A 24,190-nucleotide genomic window follows, 5' to 3' on the forward strand; every position below is an offset into this window, starting at 1 on the left:
AGGGACACCTCCCACCAGAGCAGGTTGCCCAAAGCCCCATCCAGCCTGGCCTTGAACACCTCCAGGGATGGAGCATCCACAACTTCTCTGGGCAACCTGTTCCAGTGTCTCACCACCCTCACACGAAAGAATTTCTTCCTAATAGCTAATCTAAATCTCCCCTCTTTCAGTTTGAAGATAAGTCAGATAAAGAACATACTGGGGTTGCAGTGAAAGTATAAGAAGAGGCCAAACTAATGAAAATATATGAAAGTACAGTGCTGAAATTTTAAAGTCTGTAAATACCTCTGTTAGCTTGGGCTGAGACCAGGCAGCCTCCAGCAGAAACATGCTTTGTAAACATAAGACACACAAGAAATGTACATCTTAAATGAAAACATGTAGGACATAGGAAGCAATAATAAAAAATTGGAGACAGAGTAATTTTGTGAAGTGTTACTAGACATAAAATGTAGGGCCTACAAGAGCCAAAAAATAACTTTGGGAACTTACTCCAATTACCAGAGGGGCCCATCAATACAACACGGACCCAAAATTTTCAACAAGATTAGATCATTAGGGAAAAAAATCTGAGAGATCACAACTAAATAGCAGAAGAAAATAGAGCATGCTAATTTCCTTTCTATAGTCTTATGAACTCTTACATTTGATAATACTTTGCTAGGGTAAACTGCGGTGGTTAAAGGAGTGCATATGCTGTGCATCAATAATTTTGTCCTTAAAGAGCTATGATGCATATAATTTAATGTGGAGAACAAAGTGCACATAAAAAGCATATATGACATTTTTGTTCAATAGCTTAAGCACATTAGCTTCAGCTCCTTCAAAAAAAATCTCTAATCAACTCCATGACAAGCTACAAGCTGACATGTATTCTTGTGTGACCAGTCAGATGACATGACTCAGCAGAGAAAATTTTAGAGGCCTAAAGTGCAGACAAAGTTCCTGTCATTTGGTAGCAACATTTTTTTTTTTCCCTTGGACTGTACAAAGAATTCTGTGAAAAAGCAGGGCATTAAGCTGTTTTCAAGCAGAGCGCAATAAAGCGTGTAGTCAGTTTTCATGGCAGTATTCTACTAGACTCTCTATGTTTAAGTACTGTAGCAAGTTCCTCACAAAGCCTTTTTATCTAACACCCACATGCTCTACAATAGTCCCTCTGAGTTCTGCGATTTTGTTTTAATTCCAGTTTGGAGTATGCATTTGTTACCTCAGAAAATAATTTCTGTTTTGTGCCAATGCTTTCTCCTGTTATGTCCTTGTTATTAATCAGATACATTCTTCAGGCATTTATTTGACACAAATTAAGTCAAGCTCCCACTATACAGCTCTTAATATGTGAGGGGGCTGGTGTCTGAATATGACACCCACTTATTTAGGGGTCCTAGAATTTTACTTGCATCAGTCACGCTGGCACAATTCCAAGCAGTGTTTGTAAACTTAAAAGCTTTAATTCAGTATACCAGCAGTGAACTAGGGAAAGGAATTAACAGTTCCCAAAAGATTGTGTAGAGGGTCTTTTTCCGGTACTATGAGAGTAGTCTTTGATCATTTGAATTGTTCTGTACTCCTTGCTGTGCTTTGGGATGTGGATATTGTATAAAAAGCTTGATGCTGGTTTTAATCATAGCAATGAGACTAGTAGTACATTGTGAATGAAAATTACAGGGTCCACTGGAAGTCCGTAGTCCAATGTTTGCATTATATTCTTTGGGACTTTGCTGCAGGACTGTTTGTACTCCTGTGGTATCAGTGGAGGGCCAAGCTCTGAAGGATGCCAACATAGTTAATACACAGAGGTAGGGCAATTGTCAAAAAAGAAGGCATCTTCCAAAAAGAAGGACACAAAGAAAGTTGTGTCCAAAAAAGGAAACAGAAAGGATCATAAATCTTTGTGAAATGTGAAACACATTAAGGCAGGCTAAAATGAATTAGAGCAACAACTAGCAAAAAGGACTCGATATTAATAACTTTAATATTTATGAGAAGAGAATCCTGAGGATCCACAGAGAATCAAGGTTGGGTGGGAAGAGGAATTGTGATAAAACTGGAGAAAGTAAGGAGGATTTTTTCTGTTCACTGGAGAGTATCTTGGGAAGAATTCCACAGCAGAACTCTTCCCATGAGGATGACCAGACAGAGAATATATCTTAAACTGAATTATCAATAGAGTGAATGGAAAAGATAAGCAATAATGATTTGGGATGATCAGATATATTCATCTTGGAAACTTAAATTAATTTGTAGCTAGGGGGAGTGCTAAGTTTTTATTTAGTGATACTACGTCGTATTGGAAGGTGACATAAATATGACTGCCTAAAAGTACTCCATGAATGATCCAGGAAACTACATACCAATATGCCTGACATCTCCACTGGGCAAGGTGGTAGAAACTGTAATAAATAGTAGGATGAGATGGCACTGAGCTGTGTTGGCCAAGCTTCGTGGAGAAGCCCCCCCGTTAGAACTTTTGCTTTGCTAGTATTACCGCTTGAGGACTAAATCTCTGACATATTTCACAAGCATTAAATATATTAAAGCAAACAAGGCATTAAAAAACCAGAGAAAACTCTACTACAAGCTCATAGTGTACTCCAAGGATGTGGTCTAGATCATCTGAAAAGATATGACATAAAAGATGTAAGAAAGATTAGACACAAAGCAGACCTAGAAAAAGAAAAGCCATGTGATGAGAATTGACATAAGAGAGATTTCATTTCCTTTTATCTCTTTCTTTAAATGAATGAATAAATCAGAAAAAAATGAGCTTTTTTTTTGGTAGGGAGTGATTATTATAATCACATGACACTTTAGTGTCAGACTTGTTAGTCCTTCCTAAAAAGGTCAGTAACTTTTTGCTTCTTAATAGTGTCTTTGTCCATGAGGCAAACACATTAAAAAATAACTACTGTTTTCAACAGTAAATTAATTTAGCTGTAAGATACCTTATAGTCTGCCAGTAAGAATGGTCATGGACCACTTTAAAAAAAAGATTTTGTTGAGAAACGTGCCCTGGTGATATATCTGAATAAGATGGAGTGAGAACTGCCCAGCTTAATTGGGTACTCCTGCAAGAAGGGTCAGGGGAATGCAACCTTCTAATGTTACAGCTGTAACCAGTCTGTTTGTGTTGCTTAGTTGACAAGATTAGTAAACACCAAGCACCTGGTCTCCATGAGGAGTATATAGAGCATTAGAGAAACTACTTAAAAGAATTATGGTACGAGGAAAACGTTTGCACTCTAAAAATTCTAACCTGGTCTTAGTAATAACCTGCAATCTTTGTGAAGTTAGTGGACAAATGCTAAACAACTGAGTTGGAAGTCAAACCGAGCTAAACGGTATGAGCCAAAAACAAACGAGTTATCTGTTTTCCTAGATATTTCTTTCATCTTTCTTGGAAGTTGGATTTTTTTTTCCTCTTTGTGTACTTTTAACTCCAAGTAGCTCTACTGGTGGTTGTTTAATTGAGAGAGTAAGTAAGAGAATAAATGTTTTTTTTCATATTCTGATGACTCTAAGTGAACAGTGTGCGAGAGCAGCTAACTGTGTTTGTGCTCACTTAGCTAAGGGCTTAAGATTGAAGGTAATAACATAGTTTTACCTGGTGAACTACCTACCTGGGGAAAAAAGAGGCACTGAACACAGAAGCTAGCTATGTCTACCTGATTGTTTATCTGGCTATGAGACTTTGAATGAGGAGGAGGTTATAAAAATTGGGATTTGCTTGAAGTATTGCTGTAGCAGGTCCGGGTATCTCCTTTTGTGCTGCTTGACCAGATTTGAAAGGGTAGCAGAGAGCAGGCCAAGTGTCAGCCTTCACTGCTTAAAAAAAAAAATTAACTTTCATCCTCCATCTGAACAGATCTGACTTTCTTACAAATCATAACAATAGCAGTGAAATAGTTATGCCATGTGTCTCAAACTTGTTGCCTATGTAAAGATACAATGTAGTATCATTATCAAGGTTATGTTGTTAATGTATATGTAGAGCTTTCTCAGGGATGGTTACACCTGGCTAATTCCCTCTCTATCTGAGTGTTGGGTACGTAGATACCTGTAAATTGTGAGAAAGATTAAAGATATTGCCTGGTCTACAAGAAACTTGTTTTCCATACGCTCTACACTATGATCCTCAACATATGAAGGAGGGCATTGAGGGCACTGATTTTACTGAGGGCACAGTACTTTTTTTAGTAGGGCTGTTGAGTTATAAGAAAGTTTGATATTTCTATGGTTCTAATATAGAACTTAATATAAAATCTGCAAGTGGGAAAAAAACACCCTAAGAAAGGGTACTTTGAACTGTGAACTGATTGTGAAATTTTCAAACAGAACTTTTCAACAAATGCCTAAAACCTATCACATTTTGCTTACAGGAATGCAGAAAATATCTGGGGGAAGCGAAAGTATGTGAAAAGTCTTCCCTTCTCCCACTATCCCCCAGAGTAAGTGTGCCAGCTTTCACTGAGGCTGGTGCCGGGAATGTGGAGGAACAAACTGTATAGTTGGGTAGCAGTGAGCAAGGCATAAGAGAGAAACAGTCTGACTATCCCTGAGGACTTGATAAATTACGATGAAGTTTGGAAGAGTGCTGGGATTGAAGAGTTGTGTTCTGCAATGACAAATTAGTGAGGCAAAGTGTCAGTTTAGAATTTTTTCCTTCCATTTTACTTTGCTATTTCATACCAAAATGATCAGTTTTGTCTGGAGCTGGAAGTAAACGGTAACAGGCATTGCTTTCCACAAACCAGCCAGTTTTGTAGAAAAGGAATGTTCTTGAGAAGGCTTTTACAGTTTCTTCTGCAATGGTTTTGGTTTCAAAAGACAAGGTAGGATTTTTTTTTCAGTATTTTCAGCTAGGTCTAACAAAAAATATAAACAAATTATCTGAATATGCCTCATATTCAGGAGATAAATTTTTGTTCTGGTGTCTGGTGGGTAAAGTTGACTAGTTGTCAGGAAAAAAATATTAAAGCTATTTTAATTCATAAAGACATATAAGAACGGGTTGAGGTAGCTGCCTGAAGCTGTCACCATAATAAAACCAGCTTACTCAGTTATGTCACTCTGTGCCCCTTCAGTGTTGACTAAATGGAGACAATGGTATTTGACTACAGCCTTGGATTATAAAGATGGCTTGCCCTGCTTCTTCATTAGAAACTTTAGCTTTTAGTATCTACTTTTCCTCTTGTCCTGGATCTTAGTTTTACTTTATAACAATCTCTGTTGTTCTTCTTAAATATTTATTTTTCTGTGAGCCCTTAATGTCAGATATTTTTTTTTTCCTAGATGGTAGAGATTGCTGACGTGATAATGATTAAAGGAATTTTAATGTACAGTGTGTGTCATAGGTTACTTACTAATGTGCAATAGCAAATAAAGGGATATTGTAATGAGGAGCTGAATTGTGGGATCTTTAGGCTTTTTATTTACATTTCTGACTACAGGATTATAGACATAAAAATATAATACTGTAGAATTATTTTAGATGAAAGCATATAGATGCAATAAAGACAAGTAGGAGACAAGGAGGCAGAGTAAGGTGCAAATGACTGATAACATGCTAGCCAGCGGCCAGCCTGAAGGCTTTCAGTGTTCAGAGAATGGAAGGTAAAGGCAGAGAGACATGTTTGGCGAGCATGTATTTATGTATACAGGGTGTTTATGTGAAGTGTGCTAAAATTTCTTTGCTACATGCATAGTTTTGATTTATGCTGAGAGTAATGGCATTGTGGTTACCAGTTGGTTAGCTTAATTGCTTCAACTCTCTTTCTGAACTGTAGCAAAAGCTGATGATGCTGCAAGTGCTGGTATTATGCTGAATGTTTGTGATTCACTGATGACATGTGCATGTGCCATGTGCAATCGTAAAGCTTTTACTATAGTATTTCTCCAGTGCCTTAGCAGACCTTATGCAATAAAAGTTGCTTTGATTACTACTTCTTTTGTTTCAAAGGATTAAAATTGGTGTTACTGTATTAATTTCTGTTACTAACGCTTGTTGGCTTTGCCCTGCTTTTCTGTGTCTTTCAACACATTTCTGTCAAATGTCTTCAGAATGAATTCTAATCAATGGCATGATTCCCTTGCTTTTTAGGGAATATCTCTTCTGTGTTTTCTGATGTGGATATACCTGTAGTAGCTTAAAAAATGCTGCCTTTAAATGATAAGCTATGGGCTTGTTTGGAAAACTAATGTCTATTTACTCAGTATTCTTCTTCCAGTTAAGAACACAGTATACTTTGAGTGTAAAAAGACCCATTTTCCTCATATTTTGATATGCATATCCATTGTATCCCTAATACACAATATTAATTCTATTCTGAAGTTCTTTGCTAATGTGTTTAATTCCTCTTTGCAGAGCTGAGTGGTTCTTACTCAGGTGTATACTCACACAGTTCATTTCTGAGCTATATTGTGATGAGCTCACTCAGCAAGGGTTAAGGAGCACAGCTTTTTGTAGGGCATTATGCGTTATTGCAATCCTCCATGCTTCTGCTGCAAATTCCCATAGAAAGATTCTCTTTTTAAGACAATGTTAAAAGTCAGTGCCTTGTAAATGACATGCTTTGTCCTGCAGGCACTAGGGGGCAATATTTGATTTCTTTTGGTTATGTGCTGCAAAGCCCTAAGGAGCCCCCTCACTGAGCTGTGGACATGCGAATGTAGGTGGTATGTGGTAGGCACTGAAATCAGTGTCAGGATCCTCACTCACTGCAGCGAATGCTTATACAGGCTATAGTGGGAAAGTTTTCTACAAACACAATGATAATTGAAAACAAATGGTGAAAACAGTGCCCAACCTCAGAATCCATTGTGGGCATTTTGACACACTTGAAAAGATTTGTCAGGGAAGGAAAATTAAAATAAGATCAAGTGATACTGTTCCAATTCTTTTTCTCAAAAGAGAGTGTCATATTATAAAAACATGACAAAAATTAAGTACAGTAAATGACGATTGTGTCAGATATTAGTCAAACCCCTGCTGTCTTTTGTTGGCTTCTTCATAACAATCTTAGTAACTTAGGATTTCTTACAAATGTTTGTCCATTTATGAGTCTTGGTCATTTTCAAACTCCTGTTTCTCTTTGTTTTTATGCAGAGGGTGAGAAGATAAGATGTTGCAAATGTGACGAAGAAAGTTGGTGTTTGAAACAAGCTATGTAAGTATTTAAGATATTTGCAGTGTGAAATGTTACCAGCAATAAACAGATTATAGTTTATTTATGATGTACCAAGTGACTGAATATTTTTGCTATGCTTTTGGAAACTGTGAACTCCCCATAAGTTTTTGTTTGTTTGTTATTTTAAAATCTGATTTATGGATAGAGTATTAATGATGAAAACTTGGACAAAGTGAAGTCAGTGGCGTAACTCCTAAATGCTCTATGGTATTGTATGAATGTAGCATAAGAGCTAACGAATTACATACACCTGTAGGATGCAATGGGTTATTTTGCTATGCTTCTTGTGTGTTTTTGTTACTTACAAACAATTCTGCCAGATATGCTTGTGTGAAGTCCCGTAGTAGGTCCTACAGCAATCCAGGTTTGGAGGGGGTTAGTAAGTGAAAGACTGATGTGTTTTGAGAAGGAATAGAAGAACAGTAGTTTTCATTTTGCCAAAAGGGCTAGCAAGGGGAAGGGAGGAAAGAGGGAGAAAACTAGGAATGGACTGTGGGAAGTGATGATTTTTAAATGGTAGGACAAAAATAAGTAGGAGGCAATTGGGCTTGTCAGATGCTGTTTTCCTAATGATTTCTCTGCCATTTAGTTTTTCTTTTGATTGTGTTTACATCCTCTCAGATTTTTCTTTCAGAAGTATTTTCTGATTTTCCACTTATAAGATTTTATCTTGGTTAGGTGATTAAGTGGTTCCCAATCACCGTTCAATTTGTAATCATATCCGATAGCTCATTTTAACCCTAAATGAATACATTTCATTGTGAAAGGCAGCCAAGAAGTTTTAGGCAACAGTTCTTGATTTTATTTTAGAGTGAGGTTGAAGAGCTAAATGCAAGTATGGTTTCCTTCTTATTTCATTATTATAAATAAAGAGAAGTGAAGAAAGAGGAAGGGTCTCAAGAGAAGAGAGACCTAGTGTTGTGTTGTCAATATGTCCTTTTAAAGTTCAGGGAAATAGCAAATCTCTTTTAAAGTGTTTGATATGATCCTAAGGATTTAGTAAACATATAGAGAGCAATGTTTAGCCAAATATACCCATACTACTATGTAGGGGCTCCATATAATTGAATATAGAGATTTTCCATTAGCAGAAGGATGCCTTACAAATCTCTCTTCTGTGTCAAAGCATAAATGACAGATGGTATCAGTGACACCTTAGTTCTGTCTCCTGCTTCAAAATAGACTTGTTGTCAATTAATTCAGACTGAGTGAATTAAATTTGGTTATCTATTTTTTTCAGTTAGTTAATACTTAGTACTTTTAGCATTTCCAACTTGGTAGTTTTTTAACATTTTGGCAGAATGAATCCTGACCTGTGCCTGGGGCTCTTACTCATTAAGGCAGTGTGATACCTAAGATCAAATCAAAAAGTTGCATTCGGCATTCCGTTTAATTAGCATGGAACAGTGCTAAGAAAATATAAAGAATATTTTCCAAAACACTGAAAGAATTGGGAATGAGAAAGATTGTATTTTCAGAAAGGTGTTCCTGATTTCAGCCTAATCTTCTCTTATGATGCTGACTATGCCATACATTTTCTCTGTGCATGAGTTCCCTACTGTTACAATGAGGATAATGATATTTTCCATTCTGTAGAACTATTGTGAAGAAAATTCCAGTAATATTTTTCCTTAGATAGTCATGTGGTAGATACTATAGGAAATGCTACAAGAAAACAACCACAAAAAACTGCTAGCTTTATTTGTATTTGAAAAAAAGAGGTGTATTTTCAGTAAGAAGTTAAAGAATAAATTCCCGTATAGCAATGAGCTGAATTTGTTTCACTTTTGATCCTTTTGGAGAGTGACTTATGTAGAAAGAAATCTGAGAGAAGTTAGATGTTGCTAATGTGGAGCCTGCATGAAGCTGCTAAAAAGGAAAGCTATGTAGGAAGAGCCTATAATTTTCATTCCTATCTTTGGACTTGGATTAATGCCCAGAATAGTGACAAATACAACGTCACTGGGGAAAGACTAAGAATCATCTCCATTGGCAATACTAACTAACTAAAGGAATGGATAACTGCATACAATTATAACAATAAAGTATTTGCTAATAAAAACAGTCTTTTTCTATTTTCAGTACAAAAAACTGACAGGAGAGACTTATTTAACACTTAAAGTAGCATTTTCAATGGGAGGAAGAAAAGGAAATGTTGATAACTGTGTCTGCAATTGTGTGAATATATGCATGAGATATATACACATATCTATGTTCAACAGACAAATTCAGCTGAAGGCATTACAAAATATCATCTCAAGGCCAAAACCATACTTTCTCTATGTGAAATACTAAAATGGCACCTTTTTGAAGAGCTTGGCATACAAGGTGCATAATTTACCTGAGAATATCTCTTTGATAGACGTAGGGGTAGCATGTAATACAACAGCTGTATTTATTTAATTTGTCCCCCCTCTGTAATCTGATCTTATTTGATTAAAAAAAAAATAGTTCTGGTTTAAGAGTTAAGTACTTCCCCACACCTCTTAGTCCCATGCTGCTATTACTGCTGTCCCTTCAGAAGCCTGACTTTATCCTCCACTCCTCAAGAAACAGTGTTTTACGTGCTCCTTCAATTCTGCCTGCCTTCTGCTGAAGGAACTGTGAACTTACATGGAGAAATACAAAATTGTTGAACAGTAGTTATTTTTCCATAGCAAGGTAAGCAGAAACGTGGTCGGACCTCAGAAGGAACAGGTTACTTCATAGTGGAACTGAAAACCTCCTTGAGTCTGAGTTGATAATACCCTTGGAGAAAGTGGGTAATGGGCTTTTCTGGTTGTCTTTGGAGCCTGAGGGAACAACAGTGGTCCCTGAAGTTTTCTTTTCCCTTATTCAAAATTCAAATCATACTTTCTGTCCAGTTTGGGTGTAAAGTATTTGTGACTAAGAGGCAGTGGCTCTGAATGTTGTTGGAAGGATTTTAGAAAGTGAGGCTCTGGCAAAAGAATAACAAAAAGAGGGCCAAATGAGGAAAACTGGTAGTATTTTGTAATGCGTGGCTGCATAAATTATTTTTAAAGTGGAGTTTTTTTTGGGGTGTGTGTGGTTTTTTTAACATGGTTGTGTATATGGAAAAGTGAAGCAGGTCATACCTGCCGTCTCTGTGCATGGAAGAAGATGTTGCTATAGTACTACATGAACAAAGAAACAAGACATGGGATTTGAACAGTAGATGTATTTTCCTTATTGAATGGAGAATTTATGACATATCACCTTTAAAATATTCCTGCTGTTGTAGTATATTCTCTGACCTTGTAACTTTCCTCATTTCTGAACATTGTTACTGTCTTAAGAAAGGGGTAAATTGCAGATGATAGAGGGTCTGTTCAGGTTGGGTCTATGTTGAAAGACCAGCTGACTTCACTGAATCCAGTTCATGCTTAGCATAACAAAAGGTGGTCTTCCAACACACCTTCCTTTATTATATGAAAGTATGCTAATGCAAACATGTGTCTAAAGTTAGATAAATTATTTTTTAAAGTCCTTACATATCCTGCACTTTTTTCTAATGATTATAAAATTTGATTGTGATAGTTGAAAGAATTTCATTTGCTCTCAAGAGTTTCACAGTCTTACATCTTCTATTTGGGGCACTCCTAGCTGTGTATGTGGAGACAGATTTGAGTAAAAGATAGTAAATATGAAGTCTTAAAATAAAAAGCAGCATCTATGTTTATGGGAATAATTGCCACTGTTTTAGTGAAAATTTAGTGCAATTTAACATATCTGCCATGCTGTTATGTATCAAGAGGCAGTATTATTTAAGGCTAGCTACATAATGCATAGATACATATGCATATGTATATTTTTATACTGGAACCGAGGTTTAGTAGGTACCTGGCTTAGTACTAGCTGACAGAGAGATCTACTTTTGGGCTGAAAGACTGCAGTAACTGAAACTAGTAACATTACTGGGGATATAAAAACATGTTTTAAATATTAACTGGTATGAAATATCTTGTTGAAGCCTGTTGTTGACACACATTCTTCAACAACAACAAGAGTCTGTTTGCAAGCAGAAATAGGAACATGTGATGATACAGCTGAGCAAAATACAGTTCTCCATATTATGTGCGGTTGCTAAGGATATAAATCTATCAGTGGTATCTCATTTTAGGAGTTCAGAGAATGAATAATAGCTTATGACTAACTATTAATGATATGGAGTGAAAAAGAAGCACTGTTGGGTAACAGAAGGTAGAATCATTTTACTATATGCAGTGATGAACGTTACCTTGCACAAACAGTACAGCCTTGAAGAAGGGTGGGTGGAGGTGCAGCTGGGTGGGAGGCAGAAAAGAGGATTGAGAGAATATGATTTATGGGTGAGAAATACAATCCTGTAAATAAATTTTAACATTAGAAATTTAACACTGGAGATGCTGCAGGCTGGGCTTTGAGTTTCCAGGCACTCCCTGCTTTCAGTTTTGGATTAATGACATTATTATTTCCACAGCAACCATTAGTGACATTGCAGAAAGGACTGCAGCTAGAGTTTCCATTGTTATAGTTATGGATTAGTGCTATTGTGGTTCTAGCTATTTAAGATGATCCTCCATTAATTCCTTTCCAATTGTTGATTTCCTGACAGAAATATCATATTATTTAAATGCTTCTAAAGATGATTTTAAGATTACTGATGTTACCTTAAAAACATAAGCACAACTGATTATAAAACTGGAAACATCTGCATGACCCAGGTAGGGGCAGCAGGTTATTGGTACAGTTCACCAGATTTGATTCAGAAGTGTGTTAGTGTAGTCACAGTCATTACAGGCAGGATAAGCACGGGTATGCCTAAAGCTAAGAAACACGCCTTCCTATGGAGTTGAATATCTTGATTCCTGTTACAGCTAAGACGTGGGATTGCATAATGAGTTGCAGCAGGTTATTTCCACTTAAAATCAATTACTTTTTTTCTCATGATTATTTCACGAATAATTATTTTTAAATCGTAATATTAAAAGCTTGTCTGACTGCTTTCTTTTCTGTCAGTTTTATCTGCAAAATAAATATTTAGTAGTCCTGATCTACAGTACCTAGAGTGGTCTACAGAATGCTTGCAGGTGTCTTAAAAATGTTCTTCTTGCTGAATTTTCCAACAGCAATAAATTAAGGCCAAGGGGTTTTCCCATGCGTGCAGCTGCTAGATCATTCCTTTCCCATTGTGCATCCCTGTAGTGCAGGAACCGCAGACCCTTGATACAAGTCAGCTTCAGCTGCTGCACTACCACACTAGCTCACAAGAGTGCAGTGTAAGGGCAGGCGGAAAGAATGTCGCAGCCAAGAATTGAAACATAACTGATATAGTAAGTCTAATTTTAGGTGCAAGAGCCTCAACAGTTTCTTTACAAATAATGAGAAACCTATTTAAAACTTTCTCAGTAGATATTATACATGAGCAAAGTTCTTCAGTGTTTCTTTTTTTTTTACCTGTCACTTAATTTGTGTTTTGTGCACGTATTGTATACAATCTTTTTAAAAGTAAGTTACTTTATTCCTTTCTTTCTTCTCAAATTGTAAGATATTTCAGTCATAATTTCCATACATATTTTGCACCTATCTGTGTGCTTCAATACATTCCATTGCAGTACATTTTAACTGATGTTTAATAATGTAAGTAAATAATCTACAAAGCAAGTATTTAACATGACAAATTTTAAAAACACTTTCTTGATGGCTTTGTTTTGAATAGCTGTTTCTGATAATTTTATTTCCTTTAAAATAACAGTAGCTTTTTTATGTACAGCATTTTAAAGTGTTAAGTAATTTACTGAAGTACGGCAACATAGATAGATATAAATACTCTGAGTGGGCAGAGAATAACACCCAGCTAGACACATGGGCTAAATGCATGGTTCAGTATTGATCAAAGCACTTAACATTTATGTATAGCAAGGAATCAGTTTATACAATATGGATCTAGTTATTGGGCAACCTTGACTCCAGAAGTATAGCTCACACACTACTTTCACCCTGCTGATTGCATACATTGGACTCAATGGAATGAAATTCTCTGTATTGAGAGGACCTTTTGAGTAATACAGCCTTCATAGAAGAAGTCTGCTTAGTATTGTAGGAGCTGACCAAGCATAATCCAGTCTCTGAGTTTGGTTCTTCCTTTACAAGAATATTTCTTGGCTTGTTACTTAATTTCTCCTTCATATCCCCAACCTGAAGGACCAGTGAGGGTGTTTGTGATTGTTTGTGGTGGTGTTTGGTTTGTTTTGGCTTGTTTTTTAATTGAGTTTACCTTTAGATTTTCTTGGTCTAAAGGGCGCTTAATGGAGTTGAAACTCTAGTAGACCTTGATGGTGTTGGAGCATCTGAATTTAGCTGAAGAAAATAATCCTGATACCAGAAACGTGTTATCAAAAACTTCAAGTATTCCTCTGGATAATGATCTTGATAAATCAGTGACTTAAAGAAATCAGGACTGTGTGTAACTAAATGAATTAAAATGTGGGATTATGAATAGTAAGACTCTTTGGTCTCATGTCAAAGGTCCCGTAGCCTATGGAGTCTGAATTCAAGGATGTTCCCCACGTGCTTTACTACCAGTTCTAAGTGGAAAAAGTGGCTTGTGACAGAATTTAACAGCAATTTTGATTTCAGAAAAAAAGGTCTTATAATTTTGGCTTCCTGTTGTGGTACTAATATCAAAAAGAAAATCCAGCATAACCTCCTTGTATAATAGAAGGCTGATAATGGTAAAAGGAATGATAATGTTGTAGCTTTTATATGCTACCCAACATTTGGGATGCTTGCTTTCAAACACTTTTTCTCTGCTTCCAGATCTGTATGTGTTTATGGAGACCTAGTTCTGTCAAAAGGGAAATGGTGATAAAATATGCATAGTATTGTTAATATTACAAAGACAACACAGTATAAAAACATCTTTAGAAATTGGTGCCACAGATTGAGGACACAGTGACTTAAACCTGTCTTTAGATAGTGTCTGTTTTAAATCCATGTCCTCTTAGGCTTTGTAGTACTTAGATTTCCTCTCCATTTTGCTGCAGATGGTCAAATAGAAAAACTGTACTCAAGTTATTTAATTGATAGCATGTGTATTAATATTAATGGAATTTGTTGAACCAATAAAAAAATATAAATAATGAATTTGAAGCAAACAAACCGAAGTTCTTATGTTAATTGCTGAAGAATAACATTATAGTACAAAGTTCAATTAAAGGCAAGTCACTAATTGGTGTGTACACCAGGGGCTGATACTGGGGCCAGTACTGTTCAACCTCTTTATTAATAACCTGGTGATGAGGCAGAGTGCAAACGCACGCAGGAAATTTTCAGACAATGCAAAAATGTTGAGGAGTTACTACACAATACTACACGCCAAGTGGTTGTGCTGCCATTCAGATGGACCTGGAAAGATTGGAGAATTGGGCAGAGAGGAATCTCATGATGTTCAACAAAAGACAGTGCCAAGTCCTGCAAGTACACGCTGGGGGGCAACCGGCTGGAAGTCAGTTCTGCAGAGTGGGATTTCGGGGTTCTGGTGGACAACAAGTTGAAGAAGACCTGGCAATGTACCCTCACAGCAAAGAAATCAGAGCATCCTGGTCTGCATTAGGAAGAGCACTCCCAGCAGGTTGAGGCAGGTGATCCTTTTCCTCTGTATTCAACATTGATGAGTCAGATATGGAGTAATATATCATCTCGACTGCTGAGCTCTCTGAGAAAAATGTGCACTTCCTGGAGTGAGTCCATAGAAGGACCACAAAGACCATGAAGGGACTGGAGCATCTGTCATATGAAGAGAGGCTGAGAAAACTGGAACTTTCAGTTTGGAGAAGAGAAGGCTCAGCAGGGATCTTGTTATGTGTATAAGTACCTGCTGGGAGAGAATGAAGAAGAGGGACCTAGAGTTTTGTCAGCAGTGCCTACTGATAGGATGAGATGCAGTGGGCACAGATTAAACCACTTGAAATTCCCTCTGAACAAAATGAAAACCTTTTTTACTGTGAGGATGGTCAAACATTAGCATGGATTGCCAAGATAGGTTGTGGAGTCTCCATCTTATCTGCGGAGATATTCAAAAGCTGTCTGAACATGGTCCTGCACAACCTTTTCTGTGTGACCCTGTGTGCACAAGTGGGTTGGACTAGATGATCTCAAGAGGTCCCTTTGAACCTAAATGATTCTGTGATTTCTCTTACCTTTAGATAATATGGTGAACAAAAAAAATATCACTATCTGTGTATGTGCATGACTATCAGGTGGGTGTGTTCGATGCAATGAAATGTGGAAAGAAGCTGCAGTGAAATCCATCACTGGAGCAGTAGTGCATCCTGTGCTCGTGTGCTTCCCCATAAACTTATTCAATTGTGCTTGGACCGGTGGGTTCTGGTATCTTTCCCACCAGGACTTTACTGCTCTGTACAGACCCATGAAAAGAAATTTCCAGTTTCAGCTTTCATAGGTCCAGTCTGTCAGTAGTTGATGGGAAGTGTTCATCTGGCACTAAGGGGTGACAGTAAAAAGAAAGAATGGCCTAATAAAATTTTCGCACAACATAATTTTCACTTAGTATAAGCAGCTTTAATGGAAACGTTTACAGACAATCTGAGATTTAATGCATTGGGGAATTCAAAACTAAGAACTATACTAGTCAAAACAGCTAGGTGGCCACTATAAGGGCAAATTGTGCCTGACAAATTTTGTGGCCTTTTACAATACTGCCACAAATTTGGTGGACAAGGGCAGAGCAACACATGTCATCTACCTGGACTTATGCAAAGCATTTGACACTGTCCCACATGACATCCTGGTCTAAAAATGAGGAAGTCATGGATTCGATGGATGGACCACTTGGTGGATAAGGAACTGGCTGGATGGCTGCACTCAAAGGGTTGTGGTCAAGGGCTCAATGTCCATTGGTGGCCAGTGACGAGTGCTGTTCCTCAGGAGTTGGTACTGGGACCAGTGCTGTTCAACATCTTTGTTGGAGACATGGACAGTGGGATAGAGTGCACCCTCAGCAAGTTTGCCGACGACATCAAGCTCGGTGGCGCTGTCAACATGCTGGAGGGAAGGGATGCCATCCAGAGGGACCTGGACAGGTCATACAAATCACATGAAGTTCAGCCAAGCCGAGTGCAGGGTCCTGCACCTGGGACGTGGCAATCCCAGACACAAATACAGGTTGGACAGAGAATGACAGGAGAGCAGCCCTGAGGAGAAGGACTTGGAAGTGCTTGTGGATGAGAAGCTGAACATGAACCGGCAGTGTGCACTGGCAACCCAGAAAGCCAACCACATCCTGGGCTGCATCAAAAGAAGCGTGGCCAGCAGGTCACAGGATGTGATTCTGCCCCTCTACTCTGCGCTCGTGGGACCCCACCTGGAGTGCTGTGTCTTGCTTTGTAGTCCTTAACACAGCAAGGATGTGGACCTATTGGAACGGAACCAGTGGAGGGCCACGAAGATGATCAGAGGGCTGGAGCACCTCTCCTATGAGGACAGGCTGAGAGAGCTGGGGTTGTTCAACCTGGAGAAGGGAAGGCTCCAAGAAGACCTTGTAGCAGCCTACCAATATCTGAAGGGAGCCTACAGGAGAGCCAGAGAGGGACTCTTTGTCAGGAAGTGTAGTGACAGGACAAGGACAAGGTTTTAAATGTGAAGAGAGGAGATTTAGGTTAGATATCAGAAAGAAATTCTTTACAGTGAGGGTGGTGAGGCACTGAAATAGGTTGCCCAGGGAAGTTGTGGATGCCCCATCCCTGGAGGTGTTCAAGGCCAGTCTGGATGGGGCTTTGAGCAACCTGGTCCAGTGGGAGGTGTCCCTGCTCATGGCAGAGGGTTGGAACTAGATGATCTTTAAGGTCCATTCCAATTCTAACCATTCTATGATTCTATTCTATGATTCTATTCTATGATTCTATAACTTGCTTTCTTGGCTTTCAAGCCTATAGATCTCAGGTTGTCTCTTTTTCAGATTTTAAAGGCCCATTCTTACAGACATAGGTAAAAACCTAGAGTAACCATAATTTTGTTAAATGTTTTTATTCCTCAGCACCAACGCAATGAAATAAGGTTTTATAGTGTATGAAATTTTTTATCTAAAACCTTATTTTTATCATTATATTATTAAAAATGCTTTAATTCTTTTTGCTAAGCTTTTCTGCCTAGTTGTAAACATGCATAAAGTGTCAGTTTTCTGCTATAGTAGATAGAAATTTTCTGCAGTTGTAATCTACTGCCAGTGGTGCAGCTACTGGCAGTAGATAATGTTTCAAGCATTTGCATCAGTGAGCACATTTTACAGGCACTTTGAGCTATCCTACCATGCGTTTGAAGGAAACATTGTGTCTCTTTTGACCACAAATTGAATTTACTTGCAGCTCTCCATTTTATAAAATATAAAAAGATGTTCTGTTTCTGCCAAATTCAGTTTTGTGTTTTAAAGTCTCTCTTCTTAAGATAAGCTGAAAGGCATTTTGAATCTGAAAAATCCTTCTTGATTTCCTGTCAAAAAATGAGGTAAAATATGGGAGATGAATCCTTGGCAGGGGTGGTGGGGTGGGCAGGGTGGGAGTGAGCAGGGAGGGATCTGTAGCATTGTTTTTAAGTGGAAAACCATGATATGCTATAAAAACGAAGAAATCAGCTTTGTTCATGTAAGCATCTGCAAATAATCATTTATAGTGCAATGGAATATCCACCTCTGCAGACTTAAAAGAAGGTCCTACATGTGTCAAATTCCCTGCATATCTTGGTGTAGCCAGGTCTTTAGTTTACTGGGATCAACATTCTTGTTGATTCTAAATTTACCAGCAGTGATAAGCAAGACTTTCAGAAACTAGAAACTCAGTGGACTGCTTAGTAATAAATTCATGTTCATAATTTTGCTCAATATGGAATTTAACTAGATTCAAATCTTTAAACTCTTCTATAATCTTAGTAAGATTTCACTCATGTAGTTTACCCTTCAATAGTTGTGTCCCATTTCAGTACAGGTAATTCTCAAACGTGTTGTGAATTAATCTTTCAATTTCACCACAAATAGTCTGTGTTCACAAACAGGTAGAATTAAAACCTAGAAGTTGTTGGGAATAAAAAATTGCTTTTGTTTTGCAAGATAATTCTCCTGCCCTTTTTTTTTTTTTTTTTTATTAAATTATTCTGTCTCTCTTCTACTGTCCCATGAGGTGCTGTATGATGAACAGTGAAGTTCTGGTGGGCCCAGGGCTGAGTGCCGTTCACCACCGTCTCTATTAAAACTGACAAGGAATAAATGTACTGAGAAAAGAAGAGAGGATGCATAGAAACAATGCAGCTCATGAAGTGCTTCAGCAGAGTAAGTTGATTTTGGTTTATTTTCAGAGGGTATTGCGAATAACATTTTTTACAGACACTTTTTAAACCGCGCATGCAGCACTTGTTAGGTCTAAGAAACAGAAAAAAGGGACTGTTAGCCTACAGAGTAGGAAGTGACCACATCAGAATTCTGTGAATTTCTGTTAAAATTTATGCAGTGTATGCAGGAGTATGTTAAAATTTAGGCAGTGAGTTTTATCTTGTATTAGGATGCTGCAGAATGTTTTGGTTTTTTAACCATCCTTGTCAGACAAATCTGTATGCAAAATGGTGCTTTTTGATGATGATACTTTATTCTTTGGAAAAAACCAATTTATTGTTTTTAACGGTGATTTGTTCTTCACTGTAAAATGGCCTAGCTGCCCTTTCAGTAAGTCATCAGACAGAGCATGCTTCCTGCGGGTACGTATGTATGCAAAATCTTAAAATGGTTGGCTGTATATTCATGTAAATAAAATGAAGGGAAAAGGCACTTACCCTGGAGGAGGTCAAGTATATAAGCAGTCAGAAAATTTTGTGAAGAAACTGTTTCCCTTTTCAGTGTTGAGTTCATATAAATACATTGAGTGAATACATCTCGTGAACCAATTTACAGCGGGTAAAGTTTCTTCTTCCAGGAAACAGCCTTTAGATGTAACAGGAATGAAACACTGGTATCAGTATAGCTTTGTTCTGTTTGCTGCGCTAGAATAACTAACTAGGAAGTTAAGGGCATACCGGGAAACAGAAATTGTAAGGATTTTTCAACATTCAATGATAGTAATGTCTTTCCATGTTAGTTCAATTATTTTGTAGATGATGTCATCTGAAAACATTTCAGATAGGTTATTGTTTAATTCAGTAATTAACTAAATGTGTTCCTGCTATAAATTACTAAATTTGCGGACCCTCCCATTTCTTAAAGGGGAGTAGCATTTTTGATACACAAAACATAAAAATCCAGAACAAGAATGTAACACAGTATTTTATTTTTGCAAATGTCCCCATGGCAAACAAGAATTTAAATATTTTTTAAAAGTACTAAAATTTATGTACACAAAATTCTGAAAATAAATGCATCTTAAATAGTGGCCAAATAATATAAAGGTTTTATAAAATATCAGAAGTACTATAAAGTTGTATTTGATGATAATATAAATATTATATGTTAAAAAAAAGTGCATTGTTAGTGTTAAAGTTGGGAAGGAGACAATTAGATTTGAAATCTCTGTAGAACTTCTGTATTCAAATTATTCAAACATACAAGGCCAAAGAGTATCAACATAGATTTTTGAATTGTGTTTTGGTTTTAGGTGTTTTCTCACCTTCGAATGAAGTAATTTAATCTACCTGGAAAATAAGGGATTTTTTTTTTCCTTGTGTGATTTAGGAATATTGGGAGGAAATATTTAACAGAGCTATGACAACTTCTACTTCATTTTTATTTTATTATTCAGAGATGCTATAATAATAAGAAACACAGCTTTTTGAAGTCTTGTTGATTCAGAATTTTTTTCCTGATACTAAGATATTCTATAATACCAAGTCAGTTAGACTTTTCAAAGATTTTCCCTGTAATGCTAAACCATGGATGATAAGATGGAGAAATCCTTCAAACTTTTTTTGTAGTTCTCCACTTCAGGAGACAATATTATTTATTCCAGCTTCTTCATGATGGCAAAGGAGAATATACTTCTAATAACATTATGATACTATTCCAGCTCACTTCAGGACTCTTACTGAGATCTTGCAAAACTTGAATCTTTTTGTAATTTTTTTCCATAGTTCCATTTTCCAATATACTGTATTTACAGCAGTCTGAGTCTAACTTAACTCAGATTCAGATAAATCAGTGCGACTCAAGGACATACTTTGCCAAGTGTACTTCATCATAGATGTATCCAAAGTGGTTTTCAAGGGAAACTTATAAAAAATACTGTTTTCTGCTGAATGAAAAGCAATAAATGATAAGAACGAAAGCCCTGAACAGATAAATGAATCTTTCTTTCAAGACTTATCTCTTTGGGAGCTGTAGAGGTAATTTTTAGCTAAATCTTCTATCTGTTTGTTTAGCTGATACCTTTTCAGAAATGTTCTCTAAATCATTAAAAATAAGTATATACCCAAAGTTTTAGAGCTCTGATGCTGGTGTTATATATATTGTGCGCTCTGTTTTATTGTTGCTTTTTAATCTCTTTAGCAGTGTGCTTTTCTATAGAATCATAAAATACCAGATTGGAAGGGACCTCAAGGAACATCTTGTCCAATCTTTCTTGGCAAAAGCACAGTCTAGACAAGATGGCCCAGCACCCCCGTCCAGCTGAATCTTAAAAGTGTCCAGTGATGGGGAATCCACCCCTTCCCTGGGGAGATCATTCTCACTGTGGAAAATTTTCCTCTTGTGTCCAATTGAAATCTCCCCAGCAGCAATTTGTACCCATTACCCCTCATCTTTTCCGTATGACTCCTTGTAAAAAGAGAGTCTCCATCTTCTTTGTAGCTACCCTTTAAATACTGATGAGGTCTCCCCTAAGCCTTTTTTTTCTCAAGGCTGAAGAAAGCCAATTCTCTCAGCCTTTCACCATATGGCAGACTTCCCAGTCCTTTATCATCTTGGTGTCCCTTCCACAGACCATCTCCAGCCTGTCCACATCTTTTCTGTATAGCGGGGACCAGACTGACACAGTATTCTATCTAGTTCTGGCCTGACAAGAGCTCAGTAGAGTGAGATAACGACTTTATTTCTTAACTTTATTAACTAAATAACTTATTATTTCTGCTGGTGATCCCCTTGTTGGTGCAACCCAGCATCCTGTTGGCTTTCTTGGCCACTGCAGCACACTCTTGCTCATATTGAGCTTGCTGTCCACTGGGACCCCCTGGTCCCTTTCCACAGAGCTGTTCTTCAGCCAGGTGGATCCCAGCACTCCTGGATTATGTTTTTCCAGGTGCAAAACCTTACATTTTTCTGTGTTGAACTTCATAATGTTCTTTTTATCCCACTTTTCTGGCCTATCCAGATCTTCCTGCAGAGTGGCTCTCCTTTCTGAAATGTCCACTTCCCCACTGAGTTTAGTGTCTCTGGCAAACTTTGTCAGGGTATGCTTGATTCCATCATCCAGATCCCTTATGAAGATATTGAACAGCATTGGACCTAATATTGATCCCTGGGGAACCCCACTTATGACAGAATGCCAGTTTGAGAAGGAGCTATTTACCACCACCCTCTGTATGTGGTCTTTCAGCCAGTTCCCCACCCACCACAAAGACCACATGTCCAGACCATAATGCATTGTTCCTCTAGGAAGAGGCTGTGGGGAACCATGTCAAAAGCCTTGGAGAAATCCAGGTAGACAATGTCCACCATTTGCCCCTCATCAACTGAGCAGGTTAGTTTGTCGTAGAAAGTGATCAGGGTTGTCAAGCATGATTTACCCTTGGTGAATCCATGCTGGCTTTTCCCAATTATGACTGATGGGCCTATAATTTTGTGGATCGTCCTTTAAGCCCTTCTTGTAGATGGGGGTGACATTAGTCTTCTTCCAGTTTTCTGGGGTGTCCCCTGATCTTTTTTTGTCTAATGCTAATTTCTATGTTTATAAATCTTCCCATTTTAAATAATTCCTGTCCTACAGACTTGGAAAAGAAATGCTTAATCAGATTCCCTTTTAAATGTTTCCCATCTATATAGTGACTTCCACATTATTGTCCAGAAAACTGGGCGAAAGAGAGGCAGATTTTCAGCATCACTCTTACTATCACTGAAAACATGCTGATAAGAGTTATTTCCATTCTCTGTTATGATTATCTGAAGATATTTTTTTCGTGTGTCTCAGACATTTCAGAAGCTAGTAGGAGATTTAAATCACTAATAGTGAATAGGAAAAAGGTATTTGACATAGGTCATATTTGAATTGTTTCTTCGGCAACTACAGGTTCTTGAATTAGGAAAAAAAACAGTTTAATGTATCATTTAAAGGCACAAGAAATGTTTGATCAACGTTGATACAATAATTATTTGTATAGTCTAATTTCTTATTTATAAGCCAAAAATAAAATACTTGGAGATTTGGACTCCAGTGAAAGTATAATTTGTGTGCTCCTTAGGGTATTTTTCTTCTTTATCAGGATTGATTACAGGTATCACTCAAATCCAAAACACAGGCGTTAGAATTAGTTTCTATGTACTTTGAAGCTATTCAGCAAAAATGTTACAGCAGTAAGCACCCTGGATGCCGGGGAATGTGACCAAATAGTTATTCAGCCTCAGAGGTACTTAGTGTTTATTTCTACATGTAAATATTCCAGTTTAGCAATTTTAAAGAAGCACACCACATAAACATTAAGAAAAAAAAAAGTGCAATTGTGTTTCTGCAAGAGAGGCAACAGCAAAAAAGCAGAGGGCAGAGCTCAAAGATAAAAGCATAGCTGGTGGTGGCAAAGGGCAAAGAAGCAAGAATCCAGAGCTAAATATCCTGTCAGCTTTTACCTTTCTAATGTGTCCTAATAACTTAGAAATAATAAATCATGATGCAAAACTTTTTAGGGTTTTTTTTTTTTCTTTGCTATTAAAACAGAATCACAATTTAGTGACTTTTTAGTAAACAATGACTAAACAAATGGCTTTCCATGTTTTTGTGGGCCATATTAAGAGGTCTACTGGTGTTGGAAGTTTATAGGTCCATGTTTTAGAGTGGTTAGTTATCGATTTCCCTGCTTGTTAGAGCACCAGTGGTCCAATTTTATTCTGCTAAGCCTGTCCTCTCTTTCTCCATATCCTGTAGGATTTATAAGCTTCCAGTCTAGGAAGATTTATTTGTGTAATGCTCTATATAAGTAAGTTTCTTGTGTGTTCTACAGTTGAGCAGCCTCAAGATTAATTTGCTTAAAATTTATGGATCTGCCAAGCATTATTAAAATGAGTAATATATCCTTTCTTTATAGCTAGATAGAACTTTTCAATCTGACTCTTACACTTCTGAAGTTACTTAAGTCACTTGTTTGCTTTAAAAAGGTGCATTTCCTTTTGGAAATTCTGAATTTAAAATTCTTTAGCTTTCTTTGATTCTTTGCATGTCATTTAAATTAAAAAAGAGGTCTGATTTAATTTTTTTATGGAGCAAGATCTGTTTTTACAGTGCCTTCAGAAATCTTTGCAAAGTCTTTGCTTTCCTTGATAAATAACATCTGTGTGTGAAATTAATATGTGTCATATGACTTGCAGTACCGTTTTTTTTTTTCTCAGGACCTTCTAATTTTTTGTCAAACTAGGTTTTGCAATGTAGGTTTGTAATACCCGTGCTTAACTTCTATACTCTGAAAATGAAACTACGGGTAATGTGGTGTCTCCAGACCGCAGCAGAAAGTGAGTGTTCACCTGCTAAAGTTCTCAGCTCTAATGTAAAGAGAATAGGGAGGAAATTAAAGGATCATGTCAACAATCTGTCAGCTAACCCAGTAAACAGAGATGGAAATGTCAGCAGCTTATCTGCCAGGAGGGATGAATCGCTTGTCTCCCTGTCTGGGGAGAATCAGGATGGAGTGAACTGGCCTGCCAGACCGCCTGCCCAGAGGTGCTCTCCTAGAAGGGAAACAGTCCCCTGGCTAATAGGTTCCAGGTTGCTAACCTGTAATCTTTTCTTAGATGGTACAGAAAGCAAATGAATTACCTAAGAGAATGAGGG

Source organism: Calidris pugnax, unplaced genomic scaffold, assembly GCF_001431845.1.
Source record: "Calidris pugnax isolate Ruff unplaced genomic scaffold, ASM143184v1 scaffold103, whole genome shotgun sequence".
In the NCBI taxonomy this organism is placed as follows: Eukaryota; Metazoa; Chordata; class Aves; order Charadriiformes; family Scolopacidae; genus Calidris; species Calidris pugnax.